This window comes from Sturnira hondurensis, unplaced genomic scaffold (genome assembly GCF_014824575.4).
Source record: "Sturnira hondurensis isolate 20B ecotype Veracruz unplaced genomic scaffold, ASM1482457v3 Scaffold0021354, whole genome shotgun sequence".
In the NCBI taxonomy this organism is placed as follows: Eukaryota; Metazoa; Chordata; class Mammalia; order Chiroptera; family Phyllostomidae; genus Sturnira; species Sturnira hondurensis.
In genome coordinates, this window is record NW_028093985.1 from 15809261 (window position 1) to 15833466 (window position 24206).

Genomic DNA, 24206 nt, shown 5'->3' on the forward strand with positions numbered 1-24206 from the left:
ATAAATCTAATCAAGGATGTAAAAGATCTGTACTAAGCAAACTTTAAAACACAGAAAAGGAATTCAAGAAGACACAAACAAGTGGAAAGACACACTGTTTTCATGGATAGGAAGAATTAATATTATTAAAATGTCCATACTACCCAAAGCACTCTGTGGATTCAATACAATTCCTATCACAATACCAATCATGTATTTCGCAGAACTAGAACAAGTATTCCAAAAATTTATACAGAACCACAGAAGACCCTGAATAGCAAGGTGATCTTGAGAAAGAAGGACAAAGTTGGAGGAATCATGCTACCTAATATCAATCTATAATATAAGACCATAGAAATCAAAACAACATGGTACTGGCATAAAAACAGACACATAGATCAATGGAACAGGATAGAGAGCCCATAAATAAACACACAACTTTATGGTCAATTAATATTTGTCAGAGGAAGCAAGCACATACAATGGACTAAAGATAGTTTATTCAATAAATGGTGTTGGTAACATTGGACAGATAAGTGCAGAAAAATGAAACTAGACTACCTTCTTATGCCACACACAAGAAAAAAGTCAACATGGATTAAAGACCTAAATGTTAGACCTGAAACCATAACAATCCTAGAAGGAAACACAGACCATTAAATCTTAGACATTTCTCATAGCATATTTTTTTCTGTTTTATCTCCTCAGGTAAAAGAAACAAAAATAAATGGGAATACATTAAACTGAAAAGTTTTTGCACAGCAAAGGAAACCACATCAATAAAATAAAAAGACAAACCATTGAATGGGAAAATATATTTGCTGAGACATCTGATAAAGGATTAATACCAAAAATTTATAAAGAACTGATGAAACTCAGTACCAAAAGAAAGTAAACAATCCTGCTAAAAAATGGGCAAAGGACCTGAACAGACACTTCTCCAAAGAGAATACACACATGGCAAATAGACATTTGAAGATATGCCAACATCACTAATCATCAGAGCAATGCAAATTAAAACCACAATGAGATATCACCTCATACCTGTCAGAATGGCTATCATCAATTAGTCAACAAACACCAAGTGCTGGTGAGGATTTGAAGAAAGGGGAATCCTTTTGCTCTTGGTGGGAATGCAGACTGGTGCAGCCACTGTGGAAAGCAGTTTGGAGATACCTCAAAAATTAAAAATGAAACTGCCAGTGGTTCCACTTCTGGGAATTTATCTGAAGATCCCTGGAACACTAATTTGAAAGAACATAAGCACCCATATGTTAATTCCGATATTATTTACAGTAGCCAAGATATGGAAGCAGTCCAAGTGTCCATCAGTAGATGAGTAGATAAAACAACTATAGTGCATTTATACAATGAAATACTACTAGGACATGAAAAAGAAGAAAATTTTAACATTGTGACAGCATGGATGAACCTGGAGAAGATTATGCTGAGTGAAATATGCCAGTTACAGAAAGCCAAATACAATATGATTTCACTCATGTGGAATCTAATGAACAAACTGAAGTAACAAGCAAAATAGAAATAGACTCAGAGCAGGCTGACAGCTCTGGGGGGAGTTTAGGAACTTGAGGGTGTTTAAATGAAAAAGATGAAAGGATTCAAGGACATGGACAATGATGTGGTGATTTCAGGGAGTGGGGGCATAAGGGAGATAAATGGTAATGGAAAAAATACAATAAAAATAGATTAATAAAACTTCTGGGAGAATGGGGGAAAGGTGAAGGGATTAAGGAGTATAAATTGGTAGTTACAGAATAGGCATAGTGTTGTTAAGAGCAAGTATAAGAAGTGGAATTGCTAAAGAATTTATATGCATGACCCAAAGGGTCTGAACAAAGGACAGGGTATCACAGAGGGAGTGGAGGCTACTGGGTGAAGGGAGGCAAAGGGGGGGAAATTGGGATGACTTAATGTCATAATGGCATAATCAATAAAAAATAAAATAAAAATAAAAAGCAATTATACATACATACAAGAAAATTGAAATTATAATAATTAAATGGAGTAACAATGTGTTTTTCTAGTTAAAATGACTAAAGTGTATCCAGAAGTAAAACATTACTTCATTAAAGTGCTTTGCTTAAAGGATTTATATTTTATTTGATGACATGCAAACCTGAGGTCTGGATCATTTTCTGTCATTAGAAGTCCCATGACTTTTTTTAACACACCAGATTCAATATGCCAGCCAAATTTTAGTAATTATATGTTTCCTCTGTAAAATTCCCAAAGAGTGTGGGTTTGGAAGATAATTCTTTTCTTTCCCCTGTTGGTCATTATGGCCATTTATGGAAACCATCGGGGTGTAATATTGCTGGTTGAAAATATCAACTTTGGCTACAGCCATAGTTATGTTTTTTGGCTCAACAAACTCCCACAGGTTATTGAGACAAATATTTTATTTAGGACAGTTTGATCTCAAGGGTAGCCTGGTTTGATGGTTAAAATGATTAAAAATATAAAAATAAAAAAGAGGGGAAAACTTGAAATTTGTAAGTTTTGAAAACTATAGAAATTCTATAATTCTATAGCCCCTTAAGATTGTCTTTTCAAACTCTTATTTACTCATGTTCCAGTGCTAAGAATTTTATGTGAATTATATCATTTATTTTGATTGTATCTAACCCAGCAAAGCTAGCACAATTATAGGGCCACTTTTTTAGATTAACTATCTGGCTGAGTGAGCATAACCAACTTGTTGAGGTGACCCAGGTAAGACTAGAATCCAGAGTTTTCCTTCTTTTCATACAGGTTACAAAAATACTATGTTTATTATAGTCTATGAAATGAATAAAGTTTTAAGATCAAAATAAAAAAAATCATCAATAACCCTCAAAGCCAGAAATAAGCTTGATTAACATTTTGGTGAATGTCTTTTCCAGGATAATTTCCCATGATTATGAGTCCTGTAAAATTGTATATAATATTTTGTAATCTGCTTAAAACATTTTATTGAGTAGGTTTCCACATCATCACTTTTAATTATATACTATTCTGATTTATTAAGGAATTATAATATATTTACCCAGTCCTTTATCTTTGGACATTTAGTGTACAGTTAGCTATTAAAAGTAATGTGCCTTAATATTTATATATGATTATTTTATATTCATGATTATTTATTATGGCTATGTTTCTAAAATTAGAGTTAATGCTTTTAAGGTAAACTAATTTTTCATATTAGTTTAATAAAATGTAAATTGTTATTTATAATTTGATGTAATACACATTGTCTATGTTAAAATTCTATGGAAAAATTGTTTTTTTCCATAGGTTTCTTAAGAAAAACTTTTCTTTCTTTTTATGATTACTTAGTCTCCTTGTGTAGACAGTGTGTCCCCTAAGAATAGTGAGGAGGCTGAAGAAGATTGACTCTGTGGCAGGGGTTCCAAGGTGCTAGTGAACTTGACACAGTTAGAAAATGGTTGTAGAAAAGCAAGATGTGGCCATGTGCAAATAGGTGAAGTAAAGGCTCCATTCTGTTATAAATTAGGGAAAGTCATTTTATTTTTTTCTTTGTACTATCTACAATTGTACATTCTTAAAGTGTAAGATTTTTGAATTTTTTGGAAACAACAGAACTTTTGTAGCAAATCAAAACCCTATCTTTAAGGAAATAGATTGCATTTGGACATTTTGATAGTGCATTATACTAAATATTTGAGAACTAATTTTTGTTGGAATGGAATATATTTTCAGTAGAAATTACCAACTGAAATATTATCTTGCTTGATTTGATAAGTGATTCTTAAAATATAAAATTTAACTCAAAAAATAATGTGTTTACTATTGATATGAAATTATTATTATTGAACGTTTTTTGCTAGGTAGAGGTGTGCAGTCTTTTAAAAGTTTTTTTAAATGATAGCTTATTGTGGGATCTGTCAAAATATCTCAGAATATGAATTACTTAGGCAAGTAAGTAATCTCCATGAATTACTTACATGGAAACGAATGGAGTTCTAGTTTAAAAAGTGTTTAAAATATATATTCTTGGTTCTGAGACTAGATCTTTTGATTAGACTATGTGAACAAGCATCACAGGTGATTCTGTGGCATTCTAAAGCTTGGAAAATAGTTTTGAAAACAATATATTGGGAACAGTTATTTTGTATTTGAATTCGTTCATCTAAAATAGTTCCTGAACAGTCTGTCAGAGGCACCATGCCAGGCACTGAGGGTCATAAGAAGGCAAATAAGATATGGTCCTTTCTTACAAAGACAGGCAGTCTATACTTGAGAAAGTAAGGTTCTTGAATAAAAATCACTGCAATATGAAGCAAGGTGTTCTGATATAAAATGAAGGCAACTGAAGGCTCTATGAAAAAGTAGGAAAAAGTTCTGGTGGGGAATCTGTGGGAAGGTGAAGTGAAACAAAGGAGTGGAGGACATTTGAGCGGATGTCAAAAAGTGTCTGTGTGTGTGGGGTGGGGTTGAAATGTGGGGAGCTCGTGTTGCACGGAGAAAAAATAACTGAGTTAGGGCAGTAAGGTATGTGGGGAGTGTGATTTATAGCCAGCATAGCTGGTGCCCAGGAAGACAGGAGAAGGTAAGACTGAAAGGCAATATAGGGTGCATCTGAAAGTAGCTTGGAATATCTTTGTACAGCAGAAAAGAGGCAATCACAGAATATTCCCAATAAGAATAGTAACCCAGTCAAGGCAGAGTTCAAATTCAAAGCACAGTCTACCTGCCAAATGGATTGTTTGGAATAGTTAAGGGGCTATAGTGAGGGAGCTAAGTAAGAGGTCAAAACCAAATTAGAAATGAAGCAATGGGAAAAGAAAGCAGCAGAGAGTTGTAAAGTGTTGAAGAAAAAAAACAGACTTAATTTGGTGTTTAATTAGATGTGATGGGGGTGGGTGAGGAATGAGGCAAGATGACTCATGTTTGGAGCCAGAGAGAACAAATGTACCCTTAAGAAACAAGGAAGTAAACAGAAAGTGGTTCTTGAGGAAGTTTAATTCTAGAAATTTTAAGTCTGAGGCGCTCCAGACTATCCAAATTTAACTCCTTTATTGCATCTTTTATTGGGGATATCAGGGAAATCCATTCCATTACCAGACAGTCCTACCGTTGTTAACCAGTTGCCTACCTCTCTTTCCTCAGTGAGTTCCCTACCCTTGTGCCAGGGGTTTCTAACTCTTCCTTGTATGGGCCATGCTAGGTTTATTCTGAACATTTTTGGTTCAAGAGACTGGAGAATCTGAAAGACAAAAAATATTTTTTCTTGTGAATATTGATTACTACTCACACTAAAATGTCAGTGGGTCACTGTGGCAACTTATAATGATTCTTTTCACTAGATCTTAGCCAAGATGCCTTCCATACTAGCAGTAAAGCTGTGGAAGAAGAACAGAGTGAATCATGGAGAAAGAAGATCTCATTTTACCACCCAATACATTATACAGTTATTTGGAACTGGAATGAGGGAGAGAGATGGTTGATTAATTTGGGAGTTATTTGCATGGGAGTAAATGGGAAAGCAGTAAAGCATATTTTCTGTATATATGCTTTAACAAATCCTGTTTTGCACTTCTCATTTTGTGTCTTCTAAGGTTGGCTGTGTCTTCTAAGGTAGAACTTAGTGTACTAGGGCACAGTGGGTCATTCTCTAAATGACAACAAGCTGTTTTCTTCTTCAGTTCTATGCTGCATTTGTCTCTAACCAGCTTCCTCTTATCTCTAACCATTTTTTTCCAGTTTCTGTCTAAGCATTTCTCCTGTCTTCACTAAGGTCAGAGAAAAGGGAAATAATCTGAAATAGCCATCTCATCAACAATGGTTTGTGGAATAAACTTGTTTGTGCTCCATATCGTTCTAGGTGTTTCCATCATATCATATGAGTGAATAAAATTAGATTAAAAAAGCTTTACTTCTTCTATAGGACAATTTTTTAAAGATTATTTTTTATTTATTTATCTTTAGAGGGGAAGGGAAGGAGAGAGGGAGAGAAATAGCAATGTATGGTTGCCTCTCATGAGTCCCCTGCTGGGAACTGGCCTGCAACCCAGGCATGTGCCCTGACTGGGAATCCAACCGCGATCCTGTGGTTCACAGGCCCCCGCTCAGTCCACTGAGCTACACCAGCTAGGGCAGGACAATTGTTTAAAGTCAGTTATTCAGAGAGGTCATATACTATACTAACCATGGAAGAAATGGTTAGATTGGGTGCTGCCTGGTAATTGATAGTGGAACACAAGATCTTATATGTTCTTGATATAATATAAATATTTTTCAATGATATTTCTTGCTGACATATGGGTCCAGGGTTGTTTTCCAAATTTTTCCACACTTGTAGAAACAGACCTCTTATCATTGAGCTTGTATCCCTTTTTATGTATGACTACTTTTATATCTGCCCCATCTTCCATATTGGATTGTACATATATGTTGACAAGTGAAAGAGAAAATTCCATTTTTTCCTTTTAAATTTCTTCAGTGATTGTGGAAATAAAGTACTATTTATTTCAAAACTGATTACTATTGTAATCAGTTTTGAATGTATTCTTTGAGAATAGTAAATAATTTTCTTTTTACATATACCAGATATCATGCAAATAACCTAACATTTTTATTTATAGATATGATAGTGTCCTAATTCAACATGAGGTATTTTTGTTTTGCATAACTGAGACATTTTCAATTTAGGAAATAATGGTAGGCCAAGGTTCATGGAGGAGGTCAGTAAAAAACTAAAGTGATATAGTTTCTCTTTTTTCTGCAGATTTCTATGAATAGAACAGAAGCTTATCTCTACAGGATGTTTGGGTGCAGGTGAATCTAACTTGAGGAAAGTCTGCTTTATAGTACCGGTCATATCCCTCTCCAGCTGGAGCTCAGACAGATTGTGCTGGGTTCTCACCTGCTTCCTCTCTGGCACTGTCTGTTTTGGAAGCTCCTACCCTAACCTCAGCCCCTGCTTTTTTCCTCCATAGCTCTGGAGGAAGTAGCAGAAATACCTGGCCTGTGCTAGATGTGAAGGATATATTTTGGGCAGTATTTTTTCTTTTTATCATCTCTGTTCTAACTACTTTCTCTGGGTACAGCTTTATTTTATAGCAAAGCTAAACAAGGTAAATTTAGGTTAGGAGCTTTTCATTCCTTTTTTTTTAAATTAGACAAGAGTTGTTTACATAATTTTCTTTTTTTTATTGATATTTTTCATCCCGTTTTATGGAACACATCTAGTTGATTAATCATCTGATCACTACTGGCAGGATAATGGAAAAGTAACAACATCTATAAACTTACTTTCGTATCTAAAAGTGGGTATAATTACACTTCAATTCTAGTTTTGTTCTGAAGATTAAACAAACTAGATCATGCATAATACCTAGAATATATATTTTATAAAATAACCAATTCAGTTCAGATTGCCACTAGTATTATGATGTGTTAAATTCACTGGTAATTCTGAATTTCAAGTTTTTGGAATGCCCAAAATAATTTCATAACTCAATATAAAATTTGAGGGTTCACTATATGTGGAGGGTTCCCTATATGCGGAGTTCTGGGTTAAGCACTTGATATTAACCCGTTTAATTCTCACTATAGCAGCAGCAGGCAAGTTCCATTATCTCTCTTTTATGAAGCTTAAATAGGAAGAAGTAACTTGCCCAGGGGCAGCCTGTCGAACTCTGTTTGACACCAAGGTTTGTGCTCCTATACTGCCTTCCTGTGACCATCTTTAAATTCTGTGTCATGTTTTGACAGTACAATACACAACCTTGTATACTTTTCTTCTAGGATGATTTTGAGATTGTGAGATGGCAAATGTTGCAGTTGGACTGGAAAAAGATCATGGGCGTGCAACTCTATGATGAATATCATGGATCAGGGTATCTGGATGACAGCTTTTCCTCCTTTCTAGAGCATGGGCCAAGGATCTGGGCTCTGGAATCATGTTTTATGGGCTTCATCCCAGCTCCTACCACTTAGTAGCTTTGTGACCTAAGGGCAAGCTTAGCTTTCTGAGCCTCAATTTCCTCGTCTATAAAATGGAGATTATAGTGTCCCACTTTATGAGTTAACACATGGAGATTCCTTAAAATATTGATTGACACTCGGTAAGCACAATTAAATATTATTAGTATTTCTATATATTTCACTTTATAGCTCTCTTCTGGCCGTCTCCATAGATCCTTAGTTGCACTCTTGCTAAAAGATGTATAGATTTACTTAAAGATGTTGTGATGCCTTTCCCTGGGGCTGTAATCTTCTTTTGCAGATTTTAATGGAGGGGAAAGTTGATTCTTGCTCTTAAAAGTCTCTCATCTTCAGAAACAATTATTGCTTAAAAATTCATGGGATTAATATTCTTTTAAGTGTTTAATCCTGACTTCAAATATATGAATTTGAAACCTGTTAAAAAAATCAATGTTGACAAAAACCAAATATACTGAGTGACCCAGTTGGTCTTATCTTTAGTCATAATTTCAGATTAGAAGTAAAAGCAAATTTAATAAATACTCTTTTATAGAACCTTTTTAATTTTTATGCCTGTGTTGTAAGGTAGATGTAGTTATCTTAGCCTTTTTGCCCAGCTCAAAGAAGAATTAATAAAGTTATGTAAAGTGCATCAAACTCCTCAAGAGAAAAGTGTTATATTAATACCTGCCTCACAGTGATGTTCTCATTTTTAGTGATAGAAAGTTTGTAAATTGCCTTACTACTCCCAGTAACATTCTGATGAGACACCATTTCGCTTTATTGCAAGGAGCTCTAAATTACACAGAATGCAAGTTGAGGGTGAAATAATACCCCCGACTTTATTCTAAAATCCAAAATACATAACATAGAGAAAAAAACAACATTTAGTTCTAGTTGTGAGTGGTAGGGTTTTATATATTTTCTCTTATTTGGGGGAGGGAAAGGATTATAATGCACAGTTTAATTGAGCATCCATTGTTAAAGTGTATAATGGCAGAAAGCAATGGTTATACAGAGACCTTTAAGGACACTAGTATTCAAATATTTAAAAATTAAATTCCTGTTTTGAAAGAGTAAAACCCTTTTTTATGTGATTACTATTAAGTTTGGTATTTTTGAGACATGTCTTAAATCGATACCTGTAATACTTACAAACATCAGTAGGGAGAATAGTATTGTAAACACATAGTCTTGCTGTAGGGTACATTTTAAATGTCTAAAGACTAATCGATATAGAGAAATTAAGTATTGACTAAAATGGGTTTATAATAAGTAATTATTGGTTTGCTCTTTTAGAAATTAGACATTTTCACTTTGGGAATAAAGAGTAAATTTACTGTCATGAAATTAAAGTGTTTTTGACCTTTTGTACAACTTTCCTGTCTCTATGAAATGATTAGGTTTAAATATGATTGCACAGCTGTATTATGTTTCAAGCATCAATTTTTAATTATTATAAGGTCAGTGTTAGAACAAATGTGATTAGTACAGAATCTCAGTACATTTATTTACTTTCCACTCAAAACCCACTCTGTTTACCAAATCCAACCTGAACCTCTCTCTGCTTATATGACTAATTAGATTTATGCCAGGTCTTTTTCCCCCTTCATTGTTCATCCTATGTATGTTGTTTTGTTGATCCTTTCAGTTTCTAGAAATACAAATTGCTTTATTTACCTCTTCCCTTCACAGTGGACATTAATTTTCTATATGTGTATGTGTTTCTATGATTTATTATATATTATACACATATATCTATGTGTATAATCATAGATATTATTACCTTCACAATTCTCCTGCCTTTGTTTAATCATGATGTCTTAGCCTGGATGCAGTAACAGAATACCATAGATAGGGTGGCTTATACAACAACATTTATTTTTTACAGTTCTGGAGGCTGGGATGTTCAAGATCAAGACGTTGGCAGATTCAGTGTCCCGTGAGAACACTCTTTCTGGCTTGTATATTCTGATTATGTCCTTACATAGCCTTTTCTTGGTGTGTGTACATGAACAGAGAGAGAGAGAGGGAGAGAGAGAGCACTGTTCCTCTTTTTCTAAGGGCAGTAATTCTATCATGGAGCCACTACCCTTACCACCTCAGCTAAACCTAATTACCTCCAAAAGGCCTCACCTCCAAATATCAGGACTAATTTATATGAAGCCCATCAACAAAGAAAAGGCATTTCCCAAGAGTTAGCTGATGTTAAGTGGTTGTGTGAACTACTTATTCTATTCTAGCTCCCCTACTGCCTCTGCCCTCACTACCTGTTTTCCTAAGTATTTATGAATAATGTACTGCAAACATGGATAGAAAAATTCTTTTTCTTTTAAACAGGACATTGTGAAAGCAAGCATAATATTTGTTGTTATATGTCAAAGTTTTAGAAAGATCATGAATATATGATTTAATAAAATGTAGAAGTCTATAATATCAAGGTAACAATCATGCTTATTATTCCTCTTAGCTATGGAATTGGTCAAAAGCTTTTTGAACATGAAATGTCATGTTCAATGTCATGTCACTGTTTTTAGAGATAAGACATCTAATATTTAGTATTTATTACTATTTCAGGTTGAGATTAGCATTAGATAGTAATGGAAAACAAAGTACAGGGAGAGAAGGTGATAATGGGGTGTCAGAAGTGAATATTTTCCGGTGGTCCGATAAGGCCTCCAGAAGCTTCTGACATGTGATAGAGGCCTGGATGAAGTGTGGAACTAGCCATGTGAATATTTGGTGGAAGAAAATTCTAGGCAGAGTGAAAATTCCACTAATGCATCTCCTAAGGCCCACCCCTAAGCCTTCCCCTTATCCAGGGCACTCCTCATATACACAAATAACTTACAATTTTTTCAGGTTTAGGGAAGTTATCCCCTTTTCTTGAATAGTTCCACTTCCCATCCTTTCCTTTGGTATCTCTTCAGATTCTATGGCTTCTCTAAGCAGAAGTGTTTCTAAATGGAGCTCTGTTCATTTTACCCTTTGGCCTGCAGGAGGCCAAGGTTTGTCTGCTCTTTCATGGGGGAAAGGACAATACGTCTTATTCTTTTGGGTCTTCAAAGAAGCAAGAAGAAAACATGCGTGAATATTGTTAAAGATTATCTTGCCACATTATGTATGGTAAAATGTTTTGTAGTCTGTTTGACAATAGTGTCTACTAAAGCCATAGAACCAATCCTTTAAAAGGCCCTGAGTAGGTTTTCTGTGGTCAATATCTTTAGGGTAGAATGTTTTTGTCTTTAGCTGTAGTTGAGAGAGCCCTGGCACAAGTGGTAAGATGCACAGCAGTGTCAAGCCACTCAGTTTCTCAGCCTCAGTCTCTCATGGCTATTGGGAAGATTAAATAAACTAATGAGTGTGAAGTTACCTTGTAGTTATATAAGGTGTTTTAGATAAGAATAATAATTTGCAATTAGAAAAAATTTAATTTTGAATCATGCTTCTGAGGCTTACTAGTTGTGGTTAAGTTTCTTTCCTGAGTCTTCCTCATTTGTAAGCTGAAAATTCATTCAAAATATTTTGCTAGTTTATGTAACTGGCCACTGTGCCAGAAAATAATAATGATGATAACACTCATAAACTCCAAGCCTTTGTCTTGAGGAATAAATAACTTACCTATAGTATTCAGTACATTATTTGGTGCATAGTGGGTAAAAATAGCTATTATTAACATGTTATATGAATAATGTTTATGTTTTTAGTTCAGATATTTTCCCTGAACTTCACACTTGTATATCCAGCTGCATACTTCTTATCTCTACTTGGATATATCATAGATATTTTAAGTATAAGGTCCAGAAAAACCCAAATCCTCAATTTTTTCCTTCAGTGTTTTCTTGCAACTTCCCGTATCTCAGTAAACACCAGAACTACACTTTAATTTGCTTAGGCCTTTGAAATCTCTTAATCACCCTGGACTCCTTGTTTCCTCTCACATGCCACATCCAATTTAGTGGACACACCATAATGACATAAATAAAGAAATAGGCTTAGAGAGTTTAAATAATGTGTAAGTGATCCCAAGCCTTTCTATTTTATTATTATACTATTTTGAGGTATCAAATCATGAGTGGGGTCTTTCTTTATCATTTTGGTTAATTAAATGAACTAGTACATGTTGGTTTAGCAGTTATGTAATAGTTATCACCTCTAACAAATACAAGAGGATATAAATGCAGCCAGAAAATTATGTAGGACTATTCAAATATAACTATTTGTTCTGAAAAGCCAATTTTAATGGGAGGACAAATGAAAATTTACATTATCAAATAAATAAAACATTGATGGAAAGCAAATTTGGTATGAACTTACATTATGAGATGCTATCATACAAAACTGATGACATCTCTCGGAATCTGTTCAAAGCCACAACATAAGCAAGAGAGGGAATTGGAAGTCTCTTTAAATATCTACTCTGGTTAGTTATGAGGATATCTCCTGGAGAGTATTCAGTATTTAGGAATGGCAATTATTTTTTGTAAGCAAAATAAGAACTCTCCTCTGTTACCAAACATTAGTAAGAAACATAGCAGGCAAAGGGCAAGGTAAAGAGAAAAAAGCAAAAGAGAATTTATTTATGCTAAGTAAAAAATGCTGAATACAATAGCTTTTAATTGCAGCAAAAAGACACTAATTAGACTTGCATTTGATATTGAAAGCCATAACCTTCTGTGTGATTTTTGCAAACCCATTTTAAGTGAAAATATAGGAAAGTATAATAATTTTATTAAAACTCTTTGTTTTAGACATTGGTAATTAGCACAATGTTTATTTCAGTCTCTTTGGATATTAGTTATCTATTTAATATTATGATGACTGTCACTGCCATACCTAAGTCCTGGAAGTTGATAAGGTAACATACTTATCATTACTATTTACTGAGGTGTGAATTAAACATATATATAAAAGATGCTTCTCACAGTCATGGAAATGTTAATTAAATTGATAAGGATAAAAAACATTTCTTTTGAGGAACTGTTAATTTAAACACTTATAATAAATATATTACACATTAGTAGATTCTGAATTATGCATGTTTGAGTAGGTTCCCTCCTAGGGTCATTAAATAGGTGCCTGTTTTTCTAATTGAGTAATTTAGCACAAACTTTAAATATAATAAGGTAATATTAAAAGGTTATTTATAGCCCTGGCTGGTGTGGCTCAGTGGATTGAGTGCCAACCTGCAAACTGTGAAGTTCCTGGTTTGACTCCCAGTCAGAGCACATACCTGGGTTGTGGGCCAGGTTGGGGAGCATAAAAGAGGCAAGTGATCTGTATTTCTCTCACACATTGATGTTTCTTTCCTTCTCTTTCTCTCTCCCTTCCATCTCTCTAAAAATAAATGAATAAAATCTTAAAAAAGATTACTGATAGAAAGATAACACATAAGACCAAAGGATGATGAACCTGCCAAAAGCAAGGAATGGAGGCTGTGCTGCTGGGCATACTGTTGGTGGGAGCACATGGACTGTTCTCATCATCCATGAAGGCTGTGGCTTTGAGGGGGGAGAGGTAAACCAGCACTGGGAGAGGATTTGAAACCATGATATTGCAGCCAGTTTTGAATATCATGGAGATGTTTAGAGAGACAAAGCCATAGATATATGTAATAGACTTCTTTTTTTGTCTTGATGATACTGATTTTATTTTCTTTGGATATATTCTCAGAGATGGATCATATGTTCTTTATCTATTTTTTTTAGGAACCTCCATACTGTTTCCCATAGTGGCAATATTAATTTACATTCACATCAACAGTGCACAAGATTTCTCTTTTCTCCATGTCTTTGCCAACATTCCAATAGGTGTGAGGTAATGTATTATTGTGAATTTGATTTGTATTTCCCTGATTAGTGATATCGAACACCTTTACATGTGCCTGTTGACTATTTTTATGACTTCTTCAGAAAAATATTTATTCAGGTCCTCTGCTCATTTTATTCATTCATTCATTCATTCATTCATTCATTTATTCTTACCCCCCATCATTCCCACTCACCCCAGCCATCTCTACCTCCCACCCTGGATCCTACCCCTCTTTAGCTTTGTCCGTGTGTCCTCTTTAATATTTTTTTTTGAGAAAGAAGCATTGGTTAGCTGGTGTCCTTGCTGTACTGGATAGTATGTATTTTGAATTTCATCACCACTTCTGTCTACTCCATAATATTTTCCTCAAGTGTGTCAAAAGCCATTATAATGAGTAATATTGTTTTAAACAAAGGATACATTTTCCATAAAAGTCAGTAGGGATTATAAATAATATATATACTACATATTTCTGGATATATATCCAAAATATTTTGAAAATGTATACTATATAAAATACATATTTTTCACATGTTTAAAAATATACATATATTTTTATATATGATTCCTTACATAATTTGACAGTTATATAAGGAGTCATATATAAAACTTCAGTGGGATGATGCTGTATTTTCAATTTATTTAAGGGATTTTTGGTGTCCTTTATGGCCTGGAGTGCTGAGCAGCTGTCTACCTTATCTGCCTCTTAATTCAACTGTGGTTGGATATGTGTTTATTGGAAAGATACATAATAAAATCAAGTGGAGGTTAAATGTTTTAAGTACAGGGCTCTTAGGTTCATCCCAACCCTAAAATACCACAATTAATTGGTATTCAGATATATCAAAAAGCATCTTGATTGAAATAATTCTTCATATGTGTGTTGAAATTAAGACACAACAGTTATAGCTATAGCTCAATTACCAGAAAGAACAGGTAGTAAATCTACATACTGTTCTCCCTCCTGTTGTTCTGTCTATGAAACAATTAGTATTGATTTTTGATGATAGAATTTTCTAAATGAGAATGATTGCATTTTTTACTTTTCAGAATAATTAAAAAATAATATCTGTAGTATACTATCTTTCTTAAAATTGAATTTTTTTGGTGACATTGGTTAATACAATTATATAGATTTGTGGTGTACAATTCTATAATACATCATCTGTATATTGTGTTGTGTGTTCACCACCTCAAGTCAAGTTTACTTCCATCACCATTTATCCCCTCTATACCCTCTTTAACCACCCCTCCCACACCCCTGGTCCCCTCTGGTAGTCACCATACTGTTGTCCATGAGTTATTTTTTTTGTTAATCCCTTCACCTTTTTCACCCAGTCCCTCAACAACCCCATCCCCTCTGACAGCTGTCCACCTCTGTCTTCTATCTATGAGTCTGTTTGTATTTTGTTTGTTAGTTAATTTTGTTCATTAGATTCCACATATGGATGAAATCACATGATATTTGTCTTTCTCTGATTGGCTATTTCACTTAGCATAATACTATCTAGGTCCATCATGCTGTTGCAAAGGATAAAATTTCCTTCTCTTTTATGGCTGAGTAGTAATTCCATTGTGTAAATGTACCACAGCTTTTTTATCCACTCATCTGCTCATGGACACTTGGGCTACTTCCAACTCTTGGCCATTGTAAATAATGCTGCAATGAGCCTAAGGGTGCACTCATATATTCTTTCAAATTAGCATTTCAGGTTTCTTTAGATATTTTCCCAGAAGTAGAATTTCTGGGTCATAAGGCAGTTCTATTATATTTTTCATTTTTGAGTTAACTCCATACTATTTTCAACAGTGGCTGTACCAGTCTGCTTCCCATTAATAGTGCCTGAGGGTTCCCTTTTCTCCACATCCTCAATTGTTGTTTGTTGATTTATTGATAATAGCCATTCTGACAGGTGTGAGGTGACATCTCATTGTGTGTGTATGTGGTGTGTGTTTGTTTTTAATCCTCACTTCAGGGGGTTCCTCACCCCCCCGTATTGCTTTTAGAGAGAGGGGAAGGTAGAGAAAGAAGCATTAACTGGTTGCCTCCTGTATGTGCCTGGATGAGGGATCCTATGCATCCTGACCTGGTGTAGCGTAGCCCACACCAGGAGCAGGGACTGAACTTGAAACCTAAGAATGTGCTCTAAGCGGGACCCAAACCCACAACTTTTTGGTTACGTGATGACACTCCAACCGACTAAGCCACACTGGCCAGGGAATCTCACTTTGGTTTTATTTTGCATTTCTCTGATGATTAATGACATTGAGCATCTTTTCATATGTCTATTGGCCATCTGTATGTCCTCTTTAGAAAAATGTCTTTTCAGGCCCCTTGCCAATTTTTTAGTTGGATTGTTTGGGTTTTATTGGTGTTGAAATTTATAAGTTATTTATAAATTTTAGATATCAGATGTCTTGGTGAAAATGTTCTCCCATTCAGTGAGTTGTGTTTTTATTTTGTTTATGTTTTCTTTTGCTGTACAAAACCACTTTAGTTTGGTGTAGTACCATTTGTTTATTTTTTATTGTTATAATTTTTAATAGTTTATTTTTATTATATTATTTCCATTACCATTTCCCCCCCATGACCCCATCCACCTCTACCCATCCCCTATCCCTTTCAGTTATCACATTGTTGTCCATGAGTTCATTTTATTTTTTACTTGACCCTTCCACACCCAATCCTACCCCCTGCCAGGACTATCAGCCTGCTCTCAATGAGTCTGCCTTTATTTTAGTAGTTAGGTCACTTGTTCTAATTCTTAGCTTAATTAGAGTCTACAGATGAGTGAAATCATATGGTACATGTCTTTCTCTCACTGGCTTATTTCACTTAGCATAATGTTCTTCCTTGTTCACTCTTGCTGTTGCAAAGGGTAAAATTTTCTTTCTTTCTTTCTTTTTTTTTTTTTACAGCTGAGACATGTGCCATTGTGTAAATATACCATAGCTGTTTCATCCAGTCATCTATTGATGGACACGGGCTGCTTCTAAATCTCAGCCATTGCAAATGCTGCAATGAACATAGAGGTTCATATATTCTTTCAAATTAGTGTTTTGGGTTTCTTTGGATAAATTCACAGAAGTGGAATTGCAGGGTTTGTAGGGCAGGTCCATTTTTAACTTTTTTGAGGTGTCTCCATACTGCTTTCCATAGTGGCTGCACCAGTCTGCATTCCAACCAGCAGTGCAAGATGTGGCGAAAGGGGATATAATATCCAGCACTTGATGTTTGTTGATGTATTGATGATAACCATTCTGACAGGTGTGAGGTGGTATCTCATTGTGTTTTTAATTTGCATTTCTCTGATGATTAGTGATGCTGAACCTCTTTTCAGATGTCTATTGGCCATCTGTATGTCCTCTTTGGAGAAGTGTCTATTCAGGTCCATTGCTTATTTTCTAATTGGATTTTGTGTGTGTGTGTGTGTGTTGAATTTTATGTCTTTATAAGTTTTGGATATTAAGCCATTATCATCTGATCGTCTTGGTGAATATGTTCTCCCATGCTGTGGTTTGTCTTTTTATTTTGTTGATGGCTTCCTTCATGGTGCAAAAGCTTTTTAGTTTGATGTTGTCCCATTTATTTTTTCTTTTGTTTCCCTTGCTTGATGAGACATATCAGAAAACTATTGCTATGAGTAATGTCTAATATTTTACTGCCTATATTTTCTTGTAGGATTTTTATAGTTTTGAGTCTAACATTTAAGTCTTTGATCCATTCTGAATTTATCCTTACATGCGGCATAAAAACTTGATTTAGTTTCATTTTTTTGCATGTATCTGTCCAGTTTTCCCAACACCATATATTGACTAAGGAGTCTTTAAATCCCTTTGTATCTTTTTGCTTCCTCTGTCAAATATTAATTTACCATAAAGATATAGGTTTATTTATGGGCTCTCTATTCAGTTCCATTGATCTATATGTTCATTTTTATGCCAGTACTATACTGTTTGATTACTATGGTCTTGCAGTATATCTTGATATCAGGTAGTTTTGTATCTCCTACCTGTTCTTCTTTCTCAAGATTGCAGTGGCTATTCAGGATGTTTTTTAGTTCCATATACATTTTTTAATATTTTTTCTAGTTTTGTGATATATGATATTGATATCTTGATAGGTATCGCATTAAATCTATAGATTGCTTTGGGTAGTATTGATATTTTAATGATATATATTTTTTCTACTCATGAGCACAGTATATGCTTCCACTTATTTATGTCTTCTTTTATTTTTTTCATTGTTTTTTAATCTTCCAAGTATAGGTCTTTTACATTCTTGGTTAAATTTATTCCAACATATTTTATTTTTTTGAATCAATTGTGTATGGGATTGTTTTGTAAGTTTCTCTTCTGATACTTTATTATTAGTTTATATAAGTGCAACTTATTTCTGGATATTAACTTCGTATCATGCTTACTTTACTGAATTCACCTGTCAGTTTTAGTCATTTCTTGGTGGAGTCTTTAGGGTTTTCTATATACCGTATCATGTCATCTGCAAATAATGACAGTTTTACTTCTTCCTTTTCAATTTGGATTCCTTTTATTTCTTCTTGTCTGATTGCTGTGGCTAGGACTTCCAGTACTATTTTTTTAAATATATTTTATTGATTATACCATTACAGTTGTTCTATTCCCCCCTTCATTCCCCTCCACTCTGCACACCCCCTCCCCCACCATTCTTCCCCTTCAGTTTATGACCATGTGTCTCAAGTTCTTTAGATTCTATATTTCCCATACTATTCTTGCCCCCCCTATCTTTTTACCTACCATCTATGCTACTTTTCTGTATCTTCTCCCCCCTTCTCCTCCTCCCACTCCCCTGTTGCTAACCCTCCATGTGGTCTTCATTTCTATGGTTCCGCTCCTGATCTAGCTGTCCTCTTGGTTTGCTTTTATTTTAGGTGTGGTTGTTAGTAACTGTGAGTTTGCTGTCCTTTCACTGTTCATATTTTTAATCTTCTTTTTCTTAGATAAGTCCCTTTAACATTTGGTATAATAAGGGCTTGGTGATGATGAACTCCTTGAATTTGATGTTATCTGAGAAGCACTTTATCTGCCCTTCCATTCTAAATGAAAGCTTTGCTGGATAGAGCAATGTTGGATGTAGGTCTTTGGATTTCATGACTTGGAATACTTCCTTCCAGCTCCTTCTTGCCGGTAAGGTCTCTTTTGAGAAATCCGATGACAGCCTGATGGGAACTCCTTTGTAGGTGACTGTCCCCTTATCTCTTGCTGCTTCTAGGATTCTCTCCTTCATTTTAATCTTGGCTAATGTAATTGTGATGTGCCTTGGTGTGTTCCTTCTTGGGTCCAACTTCTTTGGGACTCTGAGCTTCCTGGATTTCCTGGAAGTCTATTTCCTTTGCCAGACAGGGGAAGTTCTCCTTTATTATTTGTTGAAATGAGTTTTCCACTCGTGGCTGTTTCTTTTCCCCTTCTGGGACCCCTATAATTCGGATGTTGAAATGTTTAAAGATGTCCTGGAGGTTCCTAAGCCTCTCCTCATTTTTTTGAATTCTTGTAACTTCACTTTTTTCTGTTTGGTCATTTCTTCCTTCCTGTGGTCCACCCCCTTGATTTGAGTCCCAGTTTCCTTTCCATCACTATTGGTTTCCTGTGCATTTCCCTACATTTCAATTAGTTTAGTCTTCATATCTTCCTCTAATTTGTGGCTAAAATTAACCAGTTCTGTGAGCATCCTGATCACCAGTGTTTTGAATTGTGCATCTGAGAGGTTCGCTATTTCCTGGTCGCTTAGAGTTCTCTGCTCTTGGGCTTTGAGTTCTTTTTGAGCCAAGTTTTGGACTGTTCGTGTCTGTTACGTATGAGGAGCAGAGCCCTAGGTGTTCACCAGGGCCGGGCCACACAGTCGCTGGATTGTGACGCTATATGTGGGGGCGGGGCCAGAGGAAAGCAATGGTGGCTGCTGGGGCCCATGAGGTCTGTCTCACTGCTCACTCCTCTGCTGGTTTATCTGTGTGAGAATGTGTGACTGCAGCCAGCCCGCCGCCCTGCACCCTCACTGGGTTCAACCAACGCAGGCTGCCTGGGTGCCTGGGGTCAGGGGATCTTTCTTGCCTGTCTCCGCTCCACTGCTGGCTCTGCCCCTCTTACTGGTGTGGTTGAATGGTTGGTTGTTGTCGGACTTCTGTATAGTTCAGTTTTCTGTTCTTTGGCTGCATCTTTGTTCTCCAAACCTTTGCTGTATTCAAAATTGGTTATGGGAGAAGGCACAGTGTTTCCACCTACACCTCCATCATGGCAGAAGTCTCCCAGTACTATTTTCAATGAGTGGTGAAAGTGGACATCCTTGTCTTGTTCTTGATCTTAAGAGAAACAGTTGTGGTTTTTACCCTTTGAGCATAATGCTGGCTGTGGGCTTGTCATATATGGCCTTTGTTATAGAGATATGATTCCTCCATCCCATTTTGTTGAGAGGTTTTTTCATATCATAAATGGGTGCTGAATTTTATCATATGCTTTTTCTGCATCTATTGATGTGATTATATGGTTTTTATCTTTTATTTTGCTTTTCTGGTATATCACATTTATTGATTTGTGGATTTTGTATCACTCTTACATCCTTTGAATAAATCTCACTTGATCATGGTGTATAAACTGTGTAAGGTATTACTGGGTCTGGATTGCTAATACTTTGTTAAGAATTTTAGCATCTATGTTCATCCAGAATATTGTCATATAAATTTTTTTCTTTGTAGTTTCTTTATCTGGTTTTAGAATTAGAATAATTCTGGCCTTGTAAAATGAGCTTTCAGTCTTCTCTTGAAGTTTTTAGAATAGTTTGAGAAAGATAGGTGCTAGTTCTTTGAGTGTTTGGTAAAATTCACTATGAAGCCATTTGATGCAGGGCTTTTGTTTGTTAGGAGGGTTTTTTAAAATTACTGCTTCAATTTCACTGGTTGTAATCTGTCTGTTCAGATTCTTTGGTTCTTCCTGAATGAGTTTTGGAAGGTTGTATATTTTGTCCAGATTTATTGGCATATAAATTGTCCAATTTATTGGCATATAGTTGTTTGTAATATTTTCTTACAATTCTTTATATTTCTTTGATGTCAGTTATTATTTCTCCTCTTTCATTTTTTTCTTCTTTCTTTACTGATTTTATTTACTTGGATCCTTTTTATTTTTTTTGTTGATGAGTCTGATTAAAGGTTTGTCAATTTTGTTTATCTTTTCAAAGAACCAGCTCTTGGCTTCATTGTTTTTCTAGACTTTATTTTGTTTATTTCTGCTCTAATCTTTATATTTTCCCTCCTTATACTCATGTTGGGTTTTGTTTGTTGTTCTTATTTCAGTTCCTTTACGTGTAAAGTTAGATTGTTTATTTTAGATTTTTCTTGCTTCCTGATGTAGGCCTATAATGCTGTGAATTTCTCTCTGAGGACTGTTGTCACTGTGTCCCATAGATTTTGGATTGTTGTGTTCTCATTTTTCATTTGTTTCACGGTATTTTTTGATTTCTACCTTGATCTCACTGTTAACCCATTCATTGTTTAGTAACATGTAATTTAGCTTCCATTTCTTTGTGTGTTTTGGTTAGACAAAATGCATGATATGATTCCAGTCATCTTCATCTTAAATTTGAGAATTGTTTTGTGTTCTAACATGTAGTCTATCCTATAAAATGTTCCATATGCACTTGAAAAGAAAAAATGTTCCGTTTCTTTGGGGTGAAATACTCTGAAGATGTCAATTAAATCCATCTGATCTAGTCTCATTTAAGGTCTCTGTTTCCTTGTTGATTTGTTTGTCTGGAAGATCTATCCACTGAAGTCAATGGGGTGTTAACATCCTGTACTATGACTATTACTGTTAATCTCTCCTTTTATGTCCATCAAGAATTGTGTTACATATTTAGGTACTCCTATGGCGGGTGCATAAATGTTTACAAGGATTATATTCTTTTATTGGATTGTTCCCTTTATCATTATGTAGTATTCTTCTTTGTCTCTTACTATAGTCTTTGTTTTAAAGTATGTTTTGTCAGATATAAAAATTGTTATCCCAGCTTTTTTTTTACCTTTTCATTTACATGAAATATCTTTGTCTATTCCTTTACTTTTAGTCTGTGTCTGTCTTTTGTTCTGAGGTGAGTCTGTTGTATACTGCATATATATGGGTCTTGTTTTCTTATCCTTTCAGCTACCCTATGTTTTTTGATTAGGTCACTTAAGTAATTTATAATTAAATGATTATGGATAGGTGCATATTTATTGCTATTTTATTCTTTTAACTATGTTTCTCTGTTGTTGTCATTCTTTTTCCTCCCCCTTCTCCTCCTCCCCTGCCCCACCCTCCTCGTCCTTCTCCATCTCTTCTCTAAGCAGGTCCTTTCACATTTTGGGGGGAAGGAGGGTGATTAGGATAATCTTAGCCCCATAAAAAAGTTTGGGAGTCTTTCCTCTTCTTGAATTTTTTGGAATAGTATGAGAAGGATAGGTGTTCTTTTTTGAATGTTTGGTAAAATTCTCCTGTGAAGCCATCTGATCCAGGGCTTTTGTATCTTGGTAGTTTTTGATTACTGCTTCAATTTTGCTATGCAACAGAAAGAAGGAGGAATTCCTATACTTTATGACAGCATGAGTGGAAGAGACGATGATTATGATAAGTGAAAAAGCCAGTTGGTGAAAGATGGATATCATATGATCTCACTTATAAGAGGAATCTAATGAACAAAATATACTAACTAGCTAAACAGAACCAGAGACTTGGAAACAGGAAACAAACTGGCAGCTGCCAGGGGAAAGAAGGGAAGGGAGAATGGTGGAAAGAAGGGGAAGGTATTAGAACATGCATGAATGACCTATAGATGTGGACAACGGTGTGGGAATTGTTTGTGGGAGTTAGGGGTGGGCTGGGCAGAGGAGGGCAAAGGGAGACTAATTGGAACAACTGTAATAGAATAAAGAAGAAGAAAATTTTAAAAATAATACTGGTTTGGTGGCGACAAACTCCTTTAGCTTTTTTTGTCTTGGAAGCCCTTTACTTCTCCTTCAATTTTAAATGATAACCCTGGTGAGTAAAATACTCTTAGTTGTAGGTCCGTGCTTTTTGCCACATAGAATATTTCATGCCAATCCCTTCTGGCCTGCAAAGTTTCTGTTGCAATATCTCAGAATAAAATTTAAAAAAATTATGAAGTTGATATATAGAGTGGAGAACCAACATTTTCTTTCATTACTAATGTTTCTTGTGGCCCTAAGACAGAATGCTGAAAAGGCAATTTGTTTGACTGTAAACAGAGGGTTGTTAGTAAGTTTTCATATTGTTTTCCTTCCCTTGTCTTTAGCCAACATTTTATTTTAAACCATTTAACGATGGAAGCAACACACACACACACACACACACACACACACACAATCAGTTACTCCTTATAAAATTTTTTGATCAAATTCAGGAAATAAATAGTATGCTTATTGTTTCATTTTGTCTAGTAGTTAACCATGAATTTCCTGTGTTTCACTCCTACCTTTTGGTGCTTGATGTTGTAACTGGTGTATAACTGGGGTTGCCCTATGCTTCTGACTTTGTTGATGTATGGATCTCACTCTCTCAGTTCCTTAATATTATTTTGATTAAAAACTTGGTCATAGTACATGCTAATTATCCAGGAGCTAAACAGCAAGTTTGTGACTTAGGCTTCTTTACTCTTCACTACCACATTCAGTAGGGAAATTATGAAATATTGGAGAGAAACTTACAGAGAAGAAAATTACATCTGTATCAAAAAACTCTAAAATCTATTGAAGTCCATTAAACAGCCTGAAAGACACTATGGTCTTGGATGGAAAGACCCAATAACACAAAATGTCAATAATAGCAAATTAATACATATGTTGAATGCAACTCCAACTAGAATCTCAATATTTTAAAAATATATTGTAAAATGATACTGGCTATTTGAATATAAACAATGGACCACAAAGGGTAGCCAAAATGTTAAGAAATTATGAACAGTGAGAATGAATTTTAAAGTATTAACTCATTATTCACAAAGAATATGGTATTGGTATAGTGCCAGGTATTGGCACAATATAATAGAGAGCTGAAGCCAGTATAAAAGGGATTTAATATGTGGCAATTTGTGTAGGCAGGAACAAATGTTTTAATTATTAAATAGTGTTAATATAATTGGCTGTTCATTTTGAAGAAAGTAAAAATGGGCTCTTCCTTTATTATATATAAGATACAAATTCCAATATGAGTAGGGATTTATATATTATGAATTTATTGAAATAAGCTATTAACTTTCTACCTTCTATTAGTTGAGTTGGAGAGATTTCTGAAAAATAAAAAGAATACACACCAATAGGTTCCCTGCCCACCCTACCTGACCCCCGGTGAAAGCCACCAACACTTTAACCCAGGTTTCCAACACTGGTTATCTTTTTTAAAATTTTATTTATTTATCTTTAGAGGGAAAGGGAAAGGGAGAA